General features: G+C 40.2%; 1 pseudogene; it reads right to left on the bottom strand.

The window, feature by feature from the left end:
* Positions 1-10,570: 10,570 nt before the first annotated feature.
* Positions 10,571-11,185, bottom strand: LOC109736664 (putative F-box/kelch-repeat protein At3g17280; annotated as a pseudogene).
* Between the last annotated feature and the right edge of the window lie 4,780 nt (positions 11,186-15,965).

The following is a 15,965-nucleotide window of genomic DNA, read 5'->3' as shown; positions in this document are numbered from 1 at the left end:
CCACAAACAATTAAGAAAGCCTATGAAATTAATATGTGTTGTCAATAAGAATTTTTTTGGAGCAAATTACTACTGTCACTAACAATTTCCACCAAATTATTTAATATACCATAATTTCCTACTGGCACTAACAATGTTGTACACTACTAAATTATTTTGAACAAATTACACTGTCAGAGCATAATTATATCCAACTGTGGGCAGTGACAATTCTTCACACTAATAAGCAGAGCAAAATTTCCTTCTGGCATTTGAATGGAGCAAAAACTAACAAAGATTAACTAAAGACAGTACTAACCAACATACCTTCTCCTCAGCACAAGCAAGAAAGCGTCGGCCAGTGTCCGTAGAGTCAAATGCTACTAGCCTGAGGCAAAGCTCGCGATGCAGACAGCGAGAGGAGAGCTCATGAGCAATGCCACTCCATTCGTAGCATGGGATGGTCCTAGGAAGCTTAAAACCAAGGAGATTGAACAAATCAGCGAGTTGGTAAGAAATCCCCAACTCAAGAACCCTAACCCTAACACTAAATGCTGGAATCCCCAAATGAACGTACCTGGCTAGTCACTGACTCGTCGTCCGAAGAAGAAGAGCTTGACCCCTCGCTCCAGGAAACCATGGCGGATCGGCGGACGGCGGCGAGACGACGGTGGCGGCGGCGGCGGCGGTCGTCGAGGTCGAGACAGAGTGGTCGTATGTGGATGAGTGCTCTGGTGCGGTCTGGTCGGACCAGCGACCCGCGCGACGCTTAATACACGTGCGCGGAAACGGCCGTCAACCCCCGTCTAACGTCGTCCGTCAGCCCGCGCCACGTCGACCCGACAGGTGGGCCCGACCTGTCGGATTCGCTGTTTCCGCGGCTAAAACGGTCCGTCAGTGCTCCGCGTTACCAATTAGTCCCAGAGTTGGTGGTTTCTTGTGACATGGCTCAAATGTGGTACTCACCTGTTACCCTAGCCCCAAGTGTGGTGGTTTTGGGTAAATAACTCGGTGTATGTCCGTCTCTGATAAGAATAATGTAAGGGCGATTTCTCTCACTTTTTAGAATGATGATGATGTTTTGCACAATAGTTTCACACTTTAATATGCATACTACCCTGCTGACTGACACATCTAATTTAAGCACATGTTTCTGGATATATATCACACATGGGTCTATGTTTTTATTTTCCTAGTGTTGACGTGAACTTGATGCGCTACTGTGGATACACACACCATGACATGGACATAGAGTTTGCGCTGTAAGATTATGGGGTTATCACAAATAATTAACATTTGTTGAATGTAGGTATTTCGAAGGTGGAGACACAGATGGAAGAAACCACCAACGTTACTACAATACCAGCAAGTAACTAGATGCCTTGAAATAGCACTACGCTGCAGGCAACAAGAACCGGAACATAGACCATCCATATCGGAAATAGTCAGAAATCTAAGCCAGGTAAGCTAGCTAGTTCAAGATACATTGTAATCAAAATGTGGAAAGAGATGCATCGATCATCTGAAGTCAAAAGAGAGAATAGTATTATTGAGACCAGAGAGCTAATGAAGTGTGAAACAGTCAGTTATTCAACTGTAAAGCTGTGTTAATTTGGTTCTAGTTTAAAATACATAGGTTAGCTAATCTTAACCCTGCTAGGTTAGCATAGTCCCAAATATTTGTTTGACAACTATTCTAGTTGGCCTGAATTACTGGCTAGTTCGGCAAACAGTAGAAAAAAGCCCAAATTTGGGACACTTGGTGTGTTCGGCCGAACTTTATTTTAGTTTAAATACATGTAGAACTTTTTGCATTCGTACAAATGCAACTTATAAAATGCAGAGAGTATACATCATCATCTAAACACATATAGCCCTTTCCTCGCGGATAAGCCCTTGTTTCGATGAAGATGACATGCTTCTTATTAATCCGCTCGAACTATGTCTTCCTTCTGTGCTTAAGAAGGAGATATCATGCTCCATTGAGCTAACCAATAATACACATAATTGCATTGCCTTCAACATCTGACTACCAAGCATACAATACATCGCACAACCAGACAAAGGCATTGTGCAACCAGAATCCAAGTATCACGTGCAGATAAAAGTGCAAGCACGAGATGTTCGTGAGCATGACCATGCCAACAAGTTCATCGTGCAGAGCATGAAACTGAGTGAGGGTCTTAGAGATGAGGTTATCACAGAAAACATGTTCCATCAAGAGGATGGTGAAGTTGTTGATGAGATGAATTTGATGGTTGTATACGGGCCTAAGAATCCCCCAAAATATTGCAGGAGCAGAGAAGACACCAACATGCCAGCTGAGGAAGTCCCGGAGGTGATCAATTGTGAACCGTCTTAATTTGTTTTATGTGTCTTCTGTCTCTTTGTCCTGGACTATTTATTGATAAATTGATTTCTATGCTCCAAGGCGGAAAAGAGAAAGAGTGTCGAGTCTGCTTCTGGAAAGGACAAATCTGGTAGCAGCAAAAAAGCAGGTCGATGATCTTCCTTTTCCCTATGTACTTTGGTCTAGATCTCAAATATTTTTCATCCTCTTGTGGTCACATCGTTGAACACCTGCACCACGTTCCCCACCCAAGGCACACACACTGCTTACGCCATATTTATGGAGACTGCATGTACAAAGAAGCACAGTCATTCAGCTGGTAGAACAGAAATATCAAAATATTATACATCACTATCAGCATTTTAATCCGGTTATTTGGAACACCCAGGTTTATTATAGAGTGCAAACCGCTGTCATTCTTCTCTTCTAAAAAGGAGATCATCCTTAATCAGTATTCAACAAGCATTTTCTAGCATTTTTTAATTTCAAAAAAAGGTAAGCACATTTTTAAAAAGGGCCAAATAAGAAATTCTCTCTAATCTCTGCTAGGGAAAATTTTGCTGGTGCCAGGACAAGCATCTTTGTTCTGGAAAATAGCATCTCGAACTTATTTATTTTATCTGTCTAAAAAAGATTACTAGATTTGTTTTGCTTATGTGTCGTTTTTGTGTAATCAGGTGTGGAGAGACCTTATTATGAATTAGAGAAGAAGCTACAGGATTCAGATGGAACACCAATGTCTTTTCCACTAGGCCTTTTGAACGCCATCACATGTAATTTTTCTACTGAGTCAATCCTTGGTGAAGGTGGGTTTGGAGCAGTATACAAGGTACGACTATTTCTTTTAGCTCCATGTTTCAAATGTGAACACTAAATAAATAGTAATTAATTCAAGATACATGTACATACTATGAAGAGAGTTTTAATTTATAACACAGGGAGTTCTTTCAAGTGGGAAAATTATTGCTGTAAAGAAGCTTTTTGAAATACATCTAAAAGAGAATGCATTCCAGAATGAAGTATGTTATCTTATGGGGATTAAGCACCCAAATGTAGTACAGTTACTAGGTCACTGTGCAGAATCAAATTGGGAAACGATGGAGTTCCCAAGTGGTAGTGGGAACTATATCCTCGCTGAAAGACAGAAAAGGTTGATCTGCTTCGAGTATGTATGCAACAAAAGCCTCGACAAACATATTTCTGGTATGGTTCTGACATACTATACTTTTGTTTCCGAAAATAGCATGGTGAACGTGGGTGCACATGTACCTGAAATGCAAAATAATAATAATTAAAAATAGTAAAAAAATGCTTCTGGAACTTGTTTGCAACAAACATTGTCTAATGTATTACTCACGTGTAAAGTTTCATGACAAAATGACTTCCATATAACAGAATTGATACTATATAAAGGTTATTATTCACATTTTTCATAGTAACAATTTTGTCTTATTTGCCAACAAGTCCACATAAGTCATTATGTTGTGAAACTTTATGCATGAATAATACACTAGACAGTGTTTGTTGCAAAAAGAGTTTCAGAAATATTTCAAATTTTACTAGTCCCTCCGTTCACTTTTAGAAGACCTTTAGACGTTTAAGACAGCACCAAAAACAGTTCAATTTTAGCTGTCCTAAACGACTTACAAAAGTGGACAGAGGGAGTATTATTTATTTATTTGCTTAATCGCTGCGCGTGCACCTAGGTTCCAAAAATCTGCACCGCTTTGTTTCTCTCTATATGTATTTCCATATAACAGAGCTCAAAACTATGTAGCGTCACTAGCGTAAGGAGGTGATCGGTCTCTTCCTTGCACTGGCTTAAGATAGTGGTATAATATTTTCTGTTAATCAATTTCGGCAGATGAATCTTCGGGCCTTGAGTGGAATACGAGATACGAGATAATCAAGGGGATTTGCAACGGGCTGCATTTCCTTCATGAAGAATGTTGTATGGTTCATCTGGATCTTAAGCCAGAAAATATATTGATGGACTCTACTATGATGCCGAAAATAGCCGATTTTGGTTTGTCAAGGATCTTTGGCGAGCAGCAATCACGAATTATCACTAATAATAAAGAGGGAACACTGTATGCTACACCTTTTGTGCCTCTTTCGTTTTATATTTTCCACTGCTACTTTGCATCTCTTTGATTATGACAGTAGTGATTCTTACTTCTATATTATGTTTGCAGTGGATATATGGCGCCGGAGTACTTAGTCCGAGGTATAGTATCGAACAAGGCAGATATCTTCAGTCTGGGGGTCATAGTCATAGAGATAATCACAGGTGGTAGGAACTACCCATGGGACTATTCATATTTCCAGCAAGATAGTCCCCACCATACTGATCCATCTTTCCAGCAGTTCATGGAGAAAGTAAGATGAATTAATCTAGAGTTTGTCAATATACAACTATTCAAGCTCACCGTTGCAACTTTACAGGTGCTTGGAAGTTGGAAGAACAAATTTTCAACCACACCAAACTATAAACCAGTGGAAAAATACACCCAACAAGTAAAACAATGTGTCACCATAGCCCTAAAATGTGTGGACCCTAGTATGGAGAAAAGACCTAATGCAAAGGATATAATTGAGGAGCTTAAGGCACTAGACCAGGTATGTGAGCATTATATGATGTCCTAGCATAATACTCTCACCGATCCCAAAATAAGGCACATAAGTGTTGCCTTAAGTCAATCTTTTCTAAGTTTGATAATGTTTAGATTACAATATTGATATCTACAATCTCAAGTAAATACATTATGGAAATATAATTCAAGATGAATCCATTGTCATTTATGTGGTATTGTAGATGTAGATCATATTTTGTATTCCCTCCGTCCCATAATATAAGAGCGTTTTTTATACTAGTGTAGTGTAAAAAACGCTCTTATATTATGGGACAGAGGGAGTACAAAATTGGCCTAATTTAGAAACTTTGACTTGGAACGAAAATGTATGCCTTTTATTTTGGAGATGGGAGTACATGAATGACTAACACCATAGCAGTATTAGTATATGTACATCAGACTGTCTCATGCATGTTCCTTTTCTTTTACCTTTTAAAAATCAACAGGAGGAAACTCACTTAACTTTATTTTACCTATTTGAGATTCTTTGATTTGTGGGCATATGTTTGGTATACTGACATGGATGGCATTTCGGTGCAGGTTGGTAACACACATTTTGAGACTCCTACATGTTATTCGAGGGATAAACTTGTCTAGCTACGTGAGATTACTGATGCAGCCAAAGAAATGTTAAGGGTTAAGCCAGAAATTGATGCAAATCTTCACGGTGAAGATCAGAAGGGTTCGTAGTGATTCAGATGTGCAAATAGACACACAAGGACAAGCACAGAACCAGTACACTGAGACGGTAGCCATGAGGTCCATGACTGCATAGCACGCACGGTGCTACCTCCAGGACCAGCAGTTGAAGACGAAATGGATTGGGAATCTCCTGGTTTTCTTCGAAATCTCAGATTGGTGCCTCTCCGATGTGAGAAGATACCCAAATTTCGTCAGATGTATGCCCAACTTTGTTCTGAATTCCATGACAACCTTTCGTCATTCCCTCCCGAAGAACCAGCGGGTGGTGAAGAGATCAACGTTCAGTAAAAGCGTGTGCTGTCAAACAAATGTCATCAAGCTTTTGAAGGTGCCAACTGGCCCTGACCAGGAGACTGAGAGAAGTGAGAAAGGAAGAATTTTCAAACCAGGAAATATTCTTCTAACTGGTGAGCTACTCGAGCAAGAGATGGTACCTGAGAAGACTAGGGCTGAGGCTTGACCTGGGTCTAAGATGTGGAGCAGAGAGGTTTGGGCAGACTTGTTGTCGTGCCATACTTGTTGTAGCTGGTTGGTCATCTGTTTGTGTTTGAGTCGATCATGTTGGCTCTGCTGGCCGCATGGAGACCGGCGAGGGAAGAAGACCATAAGGAGGAGCCACCGGTTGTGACCTGGTACCGTAATTTCTGAAGCGATCCATTCGACACCCAGTGCCAACAGTGATCACAGAGTAGGTCAGGTGGTATTTTGCCGTCTCTTTGTCAACATAACTGTTTGTTGGGTGGTCGTTTTTGGTTCTGTCAGCAGAGTCTATCTGCTGCTGTATGCAAGCAATTACATCATTGCAGACGACAGTTGTCAATGCCTTTCTTCCTCTTAACAATGTTCATGCACAACAACATGAGGGTCTGCAGCTTTTCACTGCCCTTGTCTAGGTATTTTACTAACCGGTAGCTCATTTGTACTTTTTCTTGCGGCATTGACACTGACATTTAGATTAACCCCTTGCCTGTTCGCTAGCTAAAGATCCTACTTCTGACACTCTATTGCAAATTGACCTGGCAAGGATTATTAAAGGCAGCAGCAGCAAAAGATTCTGTAAGTTCAGACAAGTTAATTAGTCGATGTTGGCCATCACAACAGACTATATAGTTCTTAATACCCCTCCGTATCTTTTTAGTTTGCATATAAGATTCGGCCAAAATGAAACTTTGTAAAGTTTGGCTAGCTTTGTAGGAAAAGATATCAACATTCACACTAGCTATGAAACCAATATTATTAGATGCATGATGAAATTAATTTTCATAACATATAACTTTAGTATTGTATATATTGATATTTTTTCCTATAAAGTTAGTCAAACTTTACAAAGTTTGACTTTGACCAAATCTTGTATGCAGACTAAAAAGAAACGGAGGGAGTAGAAAATATGTGATGTTTGCCAACATGTGCAAGATGCATTACTTTGTGGACCAAGTTGACATGAAAGAAAGAGGAGATCAACCAAAGAAGGTGATATTCAGTCAAGGTGATATTCAGTCGAAAAGGTCGACTAGTGAAAAACTCACATCTGAAGAGGTGGTTCTCCAAGCTCCTGTTTTTATGTTTTGACAGACTCATGCTGCCATCATCCTGCAGCAAACCGGCCACAGCCAGCATGTCCACTGTCGTCAACACCGACTGACCCCACCGACTGACTACAAAACAAAGATGACACGGCATCCACCATCTCTGCTGCTGGTATTCCATTTCTTTTATCTTCTTTTGTAGACAGAACAAGATAAACTACGACAAATGTACGTACATTACAAGTCACTGACACAATGGCCTACGAGCTCATCATATGTAAAGGCTCTATGGGCTGCATATCCCAGACTAGGACCAGCACCCATTCTCTGGGTGCCTGCATGTTAATATATGTGAGACAAGCCTGTAAAGCTCAACTCAAGCAAAACGCACTGGTTTAACGGTGTGTCGAGCAGTTTTAATATGCTCCCTCTTAGCCCCTCTTTTCACATGAGATGTAGGAGTATATAATAGATCTGAGCCGTTGATCTCGTTAATTAGCGTTCTGATTAACTCTTACCTTCTTACCTCACATGTAAAACGAGAGGGTGAGAGGGAGCATGTTAGGAATAAGTCAGTATGTTGTCCACAATTATGAGACAACTGAATGAAAAAGGTCACGGGATAGCATGATGGCAATGTACAGTCTGATAATAGACGATGCCATACACATGGATTTGTTCAAAATTTCAGAAAATGTTTGCTTTTTAAATAAATCGAAAACTTGAAAATATTAGTATTATAACAATAAGGACAGTTTTTTAAAAAAAATTGTGTCTTCCAAAATTCCTCAGAATGTCAAAATATGAACACTTTTAAAAAGAGCAAACAAAATTTTGCACAGGAACATTTTTTTAAATTTCAAATATTTATAAAAAAATAATAATTTGGAATTTCGAAATATCAGAAAAATAATATATATATATATATATATATATATATTTAAAAAATCCCCTAACAGTTTTTTATGTGTAGATTGTTTTGAAAATAGGAACAATTTCTGAAAGCGCGAACATTATTTGAAACATACCAAAAAAAATTGAGTTTTTGAACAAGTTTGAAAAAAGGAAACATTTTTTCAGTTTGTGTACACATATTGAAAATAGGTAAATTTTTTGAATTTGTGAACGAATTTTTCAAGTAGGAACATTATCTGAATCGTTGAACTTTTCCAAATCCGTGAGCGCTACGCCCGGGCTAACAGGCGCCTGACCAAAGCGATGCCGTCACCTAGTTGGGCCAAATCCTAACCATTTTTTCTTTCTATTTTCCCTTTTCTTCTCTTTTTTGTTAAGTAATTTTCCTAGTTTTCGAAAAAAAATCTTTTTGAAACTTGTTCAAAAAATCAAAATGTTTTTTCAAATACCAAAATAAAGTTTTAAGTAACTGTCCAATTTTGTGATTTTAATTTTTTTCCTTCAAATGTTTAATAAATTCTTTTAGAAAAGCATTTACTGTTTTCAATTCTTTTGTATTTATTAGTTATGTTAAAAATTAACATAATAATTTTAAGTACCTTTTTAAATTATGTACTTAGATACTTTTGTTCTTCATACCTGACATGGATGTCTACCATGGGCATATCCACCTACTCACCAAAGTTGAGGTCAATTCAAGAGCGTCCAAAAAATAACTCCAAGTTAAACGCAGGATGTCCGGGTGAATACTTAAAAATATTACCACACAACCGTATCACAATGGCAAGCATCCTTGGCAAAAAATATTAAAATCTGACATTTTATACAATTTTTGGGGGTTTTCTGGTGAAAAAACCCTAAAATACTAACAGGTCATGACGCAATGTTCGGTGTCTGAATTCGTTCAAATTTTGCGTGGGGGACTACCATGGGCATGCCCACCTACTGGCTAAATTTGGTGTCATTTCATGTATGGAAAGAAATACACCATGTATGACCTGAAGCGTTCGGGTAAGTCGGTAGGGTAAGTCTCGAATTGAACTGCTTAAACCTTGAATTCATATATATGGTACGAAGGGAGTATTAAAAAAATGTTAATCTTGATTAAATAATGTTTGACGGCTATTAAAAATGTATTAGATATATACCAAAAATGTGTATAGAAAATAATGAAAACCGATGGAAAACAAAAAACCATTGAAGAACGAGAAAGAACCAAAGAAAGCTGAAAAAGAAACGAAAAAACTCTGGTGAAAACCTAGAAAGAAACAAAGAAAACCGTAGAGCAACAAATAAAAGAGAAATAAAAAAACGCCAGTGAAAATAGAAAAAACGAGCGCAGGAAAAAAACAAAAAACAAAAACAGAAAAAGTACGGAAAACTAGCTGATAACCGGTTCTTTTGCCTCAAGTTGGCGGCGCCCTTCTTGTCTAGGTTGGAGGTTTAACTCTGCAACTAGCAGACCTATGTTCGATTCCTGTCTTCACCCATTTTCTCTTGAATTTTATTTTATATTAATTGTTAGCTGATGGGCCGGCCCATTACTGTGGATATGTCTCGTATCTGCGACTAAAAAAAAGGATGCGGGTGACGTATTTTGAATAAAGATCATCCTACGCTTTATTATAAAGGGGTATAGATATATCTTCTCCGTTGATGTATTTAGGGGAGTGTATCGAAGTAGAAGTGTACAAGTATTTCGTACTTGCAGAAACAACACTAGAAATAAAAGGTATCCATTCTTCCTTTGCTTGGTGAACTGGAAACATGCATATATAACAAGCTTTTTCTATTTTTACAAAGTTGCCACGTGCACCTTGAGAAAACAAGCACCGGGGAATTGGACGACATAATACACTGAAACCAGGGAGCTTTCAGCATTCAGACAGTGTTAGTTCGGACCCCTACAAAATAACACAATGGGAACAAAAGGAAAATATGGAAGTCCTTTTTAACATCATTCCTAGACTAGGCCTGATTCCTTCCAGCATTATTACTCGCCAAAATGAAGATATACAGATTATCTCAAGCTTGATTTTCCAACAATCGCTAGCAATTTCGACCGCCACGTCCGCCGACCAGGCCTCTTCGCTTCCAACAAATGCGGCTGAGGTAAAGGCACATAAGCTGGAAGCTTTGAGTAGCACCCCACATAGTGGTAGAACTTTTGGTAGACATGCTCATGATCTTGTTCAATTTCATCGAGTTCAGGAAGTTCCCCTTGCTGATGGCATATGAACGGAGCTTGTTCGCCTAATAGTCAAAGAGGAAGATAACTTCTCTCTCCAAGTCAAGAGCGGCAATCTCATACACATAGTTGCAACACTGTTGAGTGGAGTCATAGTGAGCAAGGTCATCCCTTCCAAATGCATCGCTCATACTAAGACGATACTTCACAGTCCACTTGTAAGGCGCCGAAACATCAAGACTCCAGATCCGAATTATAGGTGGCCAAACGGGCCGGGCTAACCAGGCCAGCCCGCACGCACGCCGGCACGGGCTAAACGGGCCGTGCACGGCACACGGTCAGAAGAAAACACCTCAAGTCAACTCAAGGATGAACATAAAGGATTCCATTTAAAGTTGAAGGCTTGAAGCCAAAGAACTCCGGGGAACATGATGGGTTGAAAGGCAATAGAGCTTCACAAACATAGTGTTCTTGGTAAGGACGAGTATCAGGTAGCCTCATCCACTCTCGTGTTGCCGGGTTGCACACAATGAAGTGGCAAGTAATTGTACATATGCTCCAATTCATGCTCCTGCATGCAGAGCACTAGGCCATTGCAGCAATCCATAAGCTCCAGTTGCGGATTTTGTGGCAAGAAACAAAGTGCTCCATCAATTTGCTCAACGTTTCGGGTCTGACCAAGAAGCTTGGTAGCCTTCTTATTGAAGTCTTGGTACTGGCAGAAAAGACCTGTGGGGATTTTGGGCAGCTTCTTGCGGTCGTTTGGATCAGAGGAGAAGGCAAGCCAGGGTTTGCAGACACATTTGAAGCGGCAAAAAGACTTGAGCGGCAGCCGGGAGAGGATTTACACAATCAGATCACCAGGTAGCATACTGGCATTTATATAATCCATCTCTCTATTATGGCAGTAGCAGTTCACTGGAAGTGTCCGAAGTGGTAATATAAGAAGCAAGTTTCTTTGAACTTGGAAAGAAAGAAACCTAGGAAATCCGACAATTTGATCAAACAAAACAAATTTGTAAGAGAAGAAAAAGATAAATAGACATTTGCCCAGCGCACATACAACTTAGGAGGAAAGACACAGATTCAAGCCACCGGATTCAGAGCTGCCATGACCCCGGCAAGTCGATGAAGCTGGAATGGACGAAGCTACCAGATTGCCAGGGTAAGAGCCATGCTAACAAATACGCCGACAAACTATGGATGCTAGAGGACACAGGTCCAAGGTTGCCGGGAGCAGGAGCGGCACCGGCAAAAGGCCTGTTGGAAGGTGCAAAAGTTAGTCGTCGCTGGGAAATGACAAAAGTGGCCTCAATAGGCTGCCATGCCAGAGCCGTTGCCACAACTCAAAAGGAGATGCCGACGAGGGACAAGGAGACCCTCCAAAGAGACAAACCCGTAGGCCCCAACTAGCATGACGACAATCGCGCCTAAGCCCCTGGCCACTAGCTAGCAGCACACACAACAAGGGGAGTTGGGTTGCGCCGACGTGGGAGCCGCCGTGTCCAGGCCGCGCTGCAGCACCACCAGACTGGCAGAAGGAGCAACCGATGGAGGGAGATCAACCGAGCCACGCAGATAACAAAACTCGAGGGAGGGGTGGAGTTGGGATGCGCAGCGCCATACGAGAAACAGATCCGCCATGCCACCACCATCCCCTGACTAAGCACGGCTTCACCGGGCCACCTTCGTACATCAGCGATATGCATGGGGAAGCGGGGGTGAGGCTTGCTGGAGGCGGTGGCTAGGGTTTTACCCATGTCGCCTGCGCGGGGCGACGCGGCGGATGGGACGGGGCTCGCTTTGTGTGGGTCTAACTGTCGTGAAGTGCCCCTAAAAAAACTTTCATGAAGTTCCCTCTAGCCAATTATTCTATATGCCGATCCCATAGAGAAGATCCCAAATTTCTCCTGGCTCCCGAGCCCAAAAATCGCTTAAGTCGTTAGTTATAGGTTCGACGGTATGTAGCGCACACCCTCGATGCGAACGGGCCGGCCCATGTAAGCAAGGTAGTGAGGAAGTTCGTCCTGGTTTTCTCCCAGCCTGGTTTTGTGAAGCTTTTGGAGGCTTCTAATCAGCTTTTTTCTTTTATTTTCTTTGAATTTGTGAATTTTTAAAAAATCCAAAAAAAAATTCATAAAATTTTGATCAACTTCATGAACTTTTTTTTTCAAATTTCATAGACTTTTTCCAAATCCATGAACTTTTTCAGTTTTGCTACTATAACTTTTTATTGAACTTTTTTCCAATCCGCGATCTTTTTCAGTTTTTGCTAACCTTTTTTATGTTTTTTTTCAAAATTATGATCATTTTTTTAAATGAAACCTTTTCAAATTCGTGAACTTTTTCTGAGAAAAAATTCAGGTTCATGTTGTTTTTCGAATTTGCGAACTTTTTCCATTTGCATGAAATTTTCCCAAATTCTTGAATAATTTCTTAGATTCATTTGATTTTTGAAATTTATGATGTTTTTTCAAATTCGTGATCAAATTACAAATGAGCGGACTATTTTCGAACTGCTATAGTGGTGCTCTATGCGCGAGGAGGAAAACTGGCGCTACAAACGCAGATTAGGAGCTCTCAGTTCCGAGCGAGGGGAACGATCGATGCAGCGATCCAATTGGGCCTTGGTCCAAGTAGAGGAGCATCAATTGGACCCAACAAAAAATTAGGTCCAAAGCCTTTTGGCCTCGGGAGCTCTTAACGGGCGCCTTCAGCGCCGTTACCAGTTATGCGTCCCGTAAACTAGGCCGGCCCATGTTGGCTCGTTCGCTAGTCCCACATCGCCTCATCCGCTCGATTGCCTCATTCGCCTGATCGTGGTTGACCGGTCGGCTGTTGGTCTGTTGACCAGTCAACTGTTAACTTTTGACAAAAAAAATCGAAAAATGGTGAATTTAGAAATGTTCATGAAATTTGAAAGAAAGTCCACAAACTTCAAAAAGTTCATGAATTTGGAAAAAAGTTCATCAATTTTGAAAAGAGTTCATCGGTTTTGAAAAACAAGTTCATCGATTTGAAAAGTTCATCAAATTTGAAAAAAAAAATCACAAAATTTAAAAAGTTCATCCATTTTTTTAAAAAATACATCAATTTTGAGGAAAAAGTTCATCGATTTTGGAAAAAAAGTTAATCGATTTTGAAGAAAAACTAGCTAGCTTGAAGAAAAGAAGAAGAAAGCAGAAAAAAAGGAGGAAAGAACAAAAGAGGGAAGAAGATGTACGTGATCACAGAAGGTGAAGTGGCTGGGTTTATCGAGTGTTACACTAAACTCTCATGGTGTAGGTTCGAATCCCACCTTAGCTCGTGTTTTGTGCAGCAGTTTAGCAAAAGGAAAAAATGAGAATGGGCTGGCCCACCGTGAAGGGGGTATGCACCCTGTACCGTTAACCCTATAAAGGGTGCTTAGACCTCTTCCAAGGGAGCTCTTAGTTGGCATCATGCGCCAGCTCCCATGGGTTGGCCCGGGAAAGGAGGCAATCGCTAGTTCGGGGCAGTTGTCTAGGGCAGTTGTTTGTTTCCCTCAAAAAATGTATTTCGTTTCCTGTGTCGTGGGATCGCTCGTTCAGGCCTTGAGGGCGGTTGTTCGTTTCCTGTCTCGTGGTCAATGGTTGACCGGGCCAGTTGACTATTTGATAAATTCTTTTTTAAGAAAAAATCGCAAAAATAAATAAAATATCACCAAATTCGTAGAAAGTTCAGAAAATTGAAAAAGGTTCATCAATTTTGAAGAAAAGTCCATCGAATTTGAAAAAAGTTCATCAATTTTGAAAAATAGTTCATCTAATTTAAAAAGTAATCGATTTTGAAAAAAAGTTCACCAAAATTGAAAACAAATTCATCGGGTTGGAAAAAAGTTCACCGATTTGGAAAAAAAATTCATCGAATTTGAAAAAAGTTCACCGATTTAAAAATAAGTTCATCGAATTTGAAAGAAAATTCATTAATTTGGAAAAAAGTTTGCAAACTTGAAAAAAATTCATCGGATTTGCAAACAATTCAACGAACCAGGATTTAAAAAACAGAAAAAAGGAAAAAAAGAAAAAATAAAAAGGGAAAACCGAAAAGAAAGATAAAATATGTAGAAAGTTTATTTTTAACAGATCCCTCTGTGGTTGCGGGGTGGTTGCACCAGCATAGCTTTGGACGGGCGGGGGTCGTGTGTTTGAATCAGCCCCAACACACTTTGTTTTTGTTTTTTGTTTTTTCTTAAACACAGAAAAGAAACCCTATATGGTTAGATGATGTGCTAAGTGTATTAAAAGACTTATCAATCAAAATCTCCAATGTGTTGGTTTTGGTTACCAAGCTCCCTTCATTTAATTAGGTATAGACTCATATTTGTGTTCTCACCTAGGTACACGTGCTTAGCATCGTTTCTTCTTGAGATCATCTTACTACTTTTCCTTTTTTTTCATTAACATGCCACATCAGATTTTTTTGCTTAGTTGATAATCTTAGCAGAGGGTCCTTAGAGCGTCATTTGTCCGTGGGACACCAGGGAATTAGTTTGAAGAATACAGGATCTATGGGACCAGTTATTAGTCAGTCCAGGACTCCTGTTGTAATCACATGGAGTGAACCTGACAATTGCATTTCAGGAATAAATTCAATGGGTGGCACAGTGAATCAATTGATTGCGGTAGGGGGGTGGGGGCTGTGTGTTCAAATCAGCCCCGACGCACTTTGTTTTTCTTTTTGTTTTTTCTTAAACACACAAAAGAAACCCTATATGGGCCGGCCCATCGCCGGAGCGCTGCAGACGCCTGTTTGCAAAAAGGGTTTGCCCTCTTTCAATGTGTGGGTGCTTAGATGATGTGCTAAGTGTATTAAAAGACTTATCAATCAAAATCTCCAATGTGTTGGTTTTGGTTACCAAGCTCCCTTCATTTAATTAGGTATAGACTCATATTTGTGTTCTCACCTAGGTACACGTGCTTAGCATCGTTTCTTCTTGAGATCATCTTACTACTTTTCCTTTTTTTTCATTAACATGCCACATCAGATTTTTTTGCTTAGTTGATAATCTTAGCAGAGGGTCCTTAGAGCGTCATTTGTCCGTGGGACACCAGGGAATTAGTTTGAAGAATACAGGATCTATGGGACCAGTTATTAGTCAGTCCAGGACTCCTGTTGTAATCACATGGAGTGAACCTGACAATTGCATTTCAGGAATAAATTCAATGGGTGGCACAGTGAATCAATTGATTGCGGTAGGGGGGTGGGGGCTGTGTGTTCAAATCAGCCCCGACGCACTTTGTTTTTCTTTTTGTTTTTTCTTAAACACACAAAAGAAACCCTATATGGGCCGGCCCATCGCCGGAGCGCTGCAGACGCCTGTTTGCAAAAAGGGTTTGCCCTCTTTCAATGTGTGGGTGCTTAGATGATGTGCTAAGTGTATTAAAAGACTTATCAATCAAAATCTCCAATGTGTTGGTTTTGGTTACCAAGCTCCCTTCATTTAATTAGGTATAGACTCATATTTGTGTTCTCACCTAGGTACACGTGCTTAGCATCGTTTCTTCTTGAGATCATCTTACTACTTTTCCTTTTTTTTCATTAACATGCCACATCAGATTTTTTTGCTTAGTTGATAATCTTAGCAGAGGGTCCTTAGAGCGTCATTTGTCCGTGGGACACCAGGGAATTAGTTTGAAGAATACAGGATCTAT

Source organism: Aegilops tauschii, chromosome 6 (genome assembly GCF_002575655.3).
Source record: "Aegilops tauschii subsp. strangulata cultivar AL8/78 chromosome 6, Aet v6.0, whole genome shotgun sequence".
NCBI classification, from domain to species: domain Eukaryota; kingdom Viridiplantae; phylum Streptophyta; class Magnoliopsida; order Poales; family Poaceae; genus Aegilops; species Aegilops tauschii.
The sequence above is the reverse complement of the archived record's forward strand: the minus strand, read 5'-3'. Positions and strand labels throughout refer to the sequence as shown.